Raw genomic sequence first — 5856 nt, 5'->3', positions numbered from 1 at the left:
ACAATTAAGTGTCAAGTGATCATTTGTGGTAGAAATGTTCAGCCTTTTAGTGAATTGATAAACTTATCTATGCCCCCTCCTAATATAAAAATAATAGTTGTTACATATCTGCTACTGGAACTCAAACTCAAAAGAACTGTTAAATTTCTTTACAAGTAGCAATTCTCTGTAGCAATGATTTTTCACAGATGAAATTCTTACTTTTATGTATATTAAGGCTTTGATTTGACATCATTAACATGATATAGTGAACCAAAGTAAATACTATAATTGTAATGGGTCAGTGAAAAAAAAGAGGTAGACTTAATACGAAAATTACACATTCACAGTAGTATCAAACAAATGCAACACATGTTTTAGAAAAACTTAGTTTCAGCAGAAGGAAATCATTAGTAAATGACTTGTTTGTGGCATTTAAAAAACTATTTGAGCATAAATCAAGATTTCTTGGTTATACTTTAAATTCAGAGGAGACTGGTCTTTGGAAGGTTCTGGGTAAATATAAAGTCTAAACTAGCAAAGATTTAAAGTAATTAATGCCATTATGTATGACTTAAACGAACATGCATTTCCTACATTTAGAATATACTGACTATAGTGACTCTTCTTTGTAGATTAGAATCCATCCATTTAAATATCTAAAAATATCAGGTAACCATGCACATTGAACCCCTAGGATTAAAGGGATGAAGGACAAAAATTAGATCATGAGCAACATGGAGAAATTCTGGGAACAAACACTTTGGGTCCTGAAATTGTCTAGACATGTTACTTGGCTAGGCTAAGTCCCTAGTTATTCAACCAAAAACTAATCTAGGTGTTGATGTGAAGGTATTTCCTAAATGTGATTAAAGTCCATAATCAATTCACTTTAAGTAAGAGAGATTACCCTAGATAATCTGGGCGAGCCTCATTCAATGGCTGAAAGGCTTTAAGAGTGAGACTGAGGCGGGACACCTGGTCAGACGGTTAAGCATCTGCCTTCAGCTCAGGTCCTGATCCCAGAGTCCTGGGATCCAGTCCCATGGCAGCCTCCTTGCCCAGCAGGGACCCTGCTTCTCCCTCTGCCTGCTTCTCCCCCTGCTTGTGCGCTCTTTCTCTGACAAATAAATAAATAAAATATTTAAAAAAAAAAAAAGTGAGACTGAGGCTTCCCTGATCAAGAAGAGATTCAGCCTGGGGATAGCACTTCAGTGCAGAGCTCCAGCCTGCCCTTCCTGACATCCTGGGCTACAGATTTCAGACTTGCAGGACCACCCCTCATAATTGCATAAGCCAACTCCTTGCAATAAATCTCTTAATATACATCTCCTGATGGTTCTGCTTCTCTGGTGGAACCAACTGGATACAAGACCCTAATAACTTGAAGGCATGCAGATGTTCAGCAATTACATGGAACTGATATCAAATAAAAATTTAAATGCAGCAGAACTTTGTAGGTATTTGAAAACTAACCTCTTAAATTTTTTAACTATTTTTTTAAATTGCTGAAACTATTACACATATACACAAATATTTGAAGGGAAAAAAGGCATTTGCTTTCAATAATTTAAAGAAAATGTTCTCTACTTCTTATGAAGGAATAGTATGAATCATAAAACTGGAAAAGTTTCAAACAATTGCTATAAGCATCATTGAATGAACAAGAAAGATATTGCAGTGTAGGGAAACTCCAATACTAGACAAATAGTCTTGGCAAATGGCCACTAGTGGTGGAACCAGCATGATGCTCCAAACTATCATAAAGTACCATCTCAGGGGTAACTAGTACAGAGAACAAACAAGATCTGCTACTCTAGTAGAGACCAGTGAGGATCCAGAATGAATGTGGATTTGTGAGCCTCCCATTTCACAGGGCTATGTCAAAATAGACATTGAGGCTGCTACCCTGCTCTCTCTTGAGTCTCCTGTTTTGGAGAAACCAGCCACCATGTTGTGAGGACACATAAATAGCCTGTGAAGAAGAACATGTAGGGAGAAATGAGGCTTCTAGCCAACAACCAGCACTAGCCTGCCAGTCATTTGTGTAAGCCAACTTGGAAGTACGTCCTCTAGCCCTGGCTAAGGTTTCAAATGACGGCATCCCTGACCAACATCTAGACTGCAACCTCAAGACCATGACCCAGAATGTCCAAGATAAGATATTTGAAATCTCTCACCCATAGAAACTGAGGATAGTAAGTGCTTATTATTTTAAACAACTAAATTTTGGGGTAACTTCTGATACAGCAATACATAACTGTTACAAATATAATACTTCTTAGCCTAATAATTTCTAATTAATAATAAAAACAGAGTAATAGAGATTAAAATTATACTGATCTTTGTAGAATTGCTTCATGTACTAGTATTTATCACAATAAATAATATAGCTTTTAAGAATGGTGCTTTTCTATTAGTTAATTATATTTGGGCCTCAAGTTATTTCAAGAAAAGGACTTAGTTTGCAATCTTCATGTTCTGAGAGGAGGAACTGCAAACAAAATGGCAACTTTGCATCTTCAGAATTTCTGCAGAAGAAAAACTTCCAAAATTGTGTATAAAAACATGTGTGATAAATTATCTTTGATCCATTCATAATGAAAAACGTGAATAAAAAATATATTAAGGAAAAATGAAGTACCCCAAACACATTTTGTTCTTATTAATCACACTGGTCATACTGTACAACACAAGGCTTCACTAAGATTTAAGAAAAAACAAAAACAAAAACAATTTTCTTATAGTTCTGAATCTAAAAAAAGTTAAAAATGCAAACAAAAAGCTATCAACTGCCAAATATTTTCCATGGTTGAAAATAAAGAATTTTTGAGATTTGACAAGGTATGAATCCTAGATCCAAAGTTCTTTGTAAGAAACATGTTGCCAAACATCTTTCTCCTGAATCATATATATCATATCATATCATATATCAGATCATAACCATTATAGTTATGTTAATTTTATGAATACTATATGAATTAAATTGTTAATGGTATTATTGAACATGCTATGTGTATATGTATACTCAGAAACATACACAGAACTGATATGTAATCATGAACAGACTAGTACAGCAAAATTACTAGCCATAAAAAGAAAGACAATGGCCCCTCTTATCATTCTTCTACCACAAGTACTCTATATGACATACAAGAAATTTGAGAACTGCTTTATCATTTTCTTATATAAGATATTCTAGCAAAAAGAATAGCGCTTAGGTGTTACATATTATAAGTCAGCTTCAATAACAACAAGAGCCTTAATATTGCACTTTGCAGATAATAATACCCACATAACAAGACTTATTAACAACCTTGTTTGCAAAGAAAGTACTTTGAAGACATCAGAACTTATTGAAGAAGTAAGCACCCAGGTGGATCTTGAGACTACAAGCATTTCTCACTTGATGCCTGCTCTAAAGATACTCTCATCACTCTTCTCCAGGGAAAATGCTGAAATTGGTTTGTATGCAAGGAAAACTGAGATACAGATGGAAATCAAGAGAATATTTTGTTATTTTAAAGGCTTTTTTACTATAAAGTTACGACTTTGGAAGAGATTAACGGTGAGACTCTTCTGTTCCTCTTTAAACTTGCACCCACTAATTGTAGCATCCATTGGTGGGTCTTGCCTGTAGCAATTATTATTGTGTTGTTATAATAGTGATTTTCTATTTCCTACCTTCCTTCAGCACTTACTAAGTGAAATTCTTCTATAAAGAAGTGTTGTCCCTTCTATACCACTTATATAGTTTTTCAAGTGTTTATTTATATCAATATGGACTCATGGATATTTTATTCTTTGGGTTAACTTCAATTATGCTTAACTAACTTAACTAACTAACTTTAGAGTTAAAGTCACCTGGACTAGGAAGACCCAACACATTTGCTCAAGTCAAAATTCTGAACCCAGTGTAGGCCCAACCATGTAATAGAATTCATTACAGAATTCTGCCTTAACATGTACGTTTCTTTGTGTGTGTTCTATACTAGATTTGCTTGTAGATGCTCAATAAATGTCAAATAAATTGGTAGTTACTTAAAACTGAATATTTATCAAATCAGTAGTTGCTTAAAACTGAATACTTATTAAACACTAAAGGTATAATAAATAACTATGTTGAATAAAGATTATGTCCCCACCTTATAAACATTATGGAATTTATATTTTCACAGGTTTTTATTCCATCATGGTACATATGATCAAAGAGCATGGAATTTCTTTCCAGAGCACAGTTTTAACACCACAGTTGTATCATACATCAAGATATTAATCTTAAGCCCTTCGTTAAAACAGAGTCTGCTAAGTTTCTAAACTGTAAAGTTATTAACTAATTTGGGAGAGATACTTTAAGACCTGTGACTATCCTGTTCTTCCTTAAACATTTATTTACTAATTTTAGCCACTAAGTTCACTCATCCAGACTGCTACTTAAGCTCATTATGGGATCTAAAGAATTCAAAATACTTTGACTAAATGATGGTAAAATTAGAAATCTCTCCAGGAAAATGTATTAGCTTAACACGGTATAGAGGTTTATGTAAAAAATCTCAAAAGAGCCCAAGGCTTTTCTCTCTTAACTTGGGTGTTATAGTTAAAAACAAATAAGTGGTTTTGGCTACATTATCCAGGAAAAATAACAGCTGAATGACCCAGATATAGCATTATATGCTTTGCCAACATTTCAAAGGTGAATTTCAGCATCTATTATGATACATTTTATGATATGAATACTTTCTTCTCTGAAAATGCCATACTATGATGCATTCTCAAACTTTTTAAACTACTTTCTCTAATGCCATTTAAAAAGAGCTAATGAAAAGTCCTGAGTTCAGATTCTAAACCAGAATTATGCTTAAATTGGGAGGAGAGCGAAAGAAGGAATGTGTTCCCATTGATGCTCTCCAAGAATTGTTTTATAACATAAAATATATTTAAAGCTTCTTGGAAACACTAAAACATGGGAAGTCAATATTACAAATCTAGGCCAAACCAGAGAAACTAATTAAAATAAAACCTTATGGAAAGATATTAGTTATACTTTCATGTTTAAAATAATTAATAAATTTCATGTTTTATCACCTAAGGAAAAAAAAGGGACAAAGTTTGCCTTAGAGACCAAAGTTTATGTACAGCATTTTCCATGAGGTTAACTAATACACATCAACCCTTTGAAAATGTTACTACTTGCATTGCACTGGACGCACAGCTTTTGTTGGGTCTATATGGAGAAGGGGAGAACTTAACAAAATGTGTATGAGTTCATAAAACTTTTGTTTATAAACCTGCTTTTAAAGGTTAATAAGTAACAAGGAGAGATTGGTGAAATTAAGTAAAAAAAAAAAAACGCTCATAATGTGAATGTAAAAAGTAAAAACTGAGGTAGCATGGAGGGAGTAGCCTCATGCTTAGAATAATTTTACGGAGATGCCCCCAAAATAAAAACATTATACTTGACATCTGTCCAACTTTAAGTGCTCTGGGACATTTCTGGCGAAGTCATCTGGACAACTCCAAGAACCAGAAGGTTAGGAAGAAAGTCATCAATTAGCACTGCTACAAAATATTTTTCATGACCCAAGATATGACACTACTCACTGTGCTTAACTTCTTAAACTCCACTTCGGTAAAACTGAAATTACGATACCAACTTGCTTTTCAATGTTATTGTGAAGGTTATCCAATAAGACGCACAGCATTTTAAAACACTGAAATGAGCTCCCAGGCAATAAAGTCAAATGTCAGTATCTGCTCCCAAGAAATATGGTGGATTTTCTCTTCTGGGAGACTTTATGAAGTCATTTGTTCTGAAAGTTTGCAACATCTGTTGGTCTGAAAAGAGAGTATCGGATTAAATTTCTTGACATCCTTTTC

Source organism: Callorhinus ursinus, unplaced genomic scaffold (assembly GCF_003265705.2).
Source record: "Callorhinus ursinus isolate GAN/ISIS: 27379988/994484 unplaced genomic scaffold, GSC_fseal_2.0 scaffold2, whole genome shotgun sequence".
Lineage (NCBI taxonomy): Eukaryota > Metazoa > Chordata > Mammalia > Carnivora > Otariidae > Callorhinus > Callorhinus ursinus.
This window is presented reverse-complemented; position numbering follows the sequence as displayed.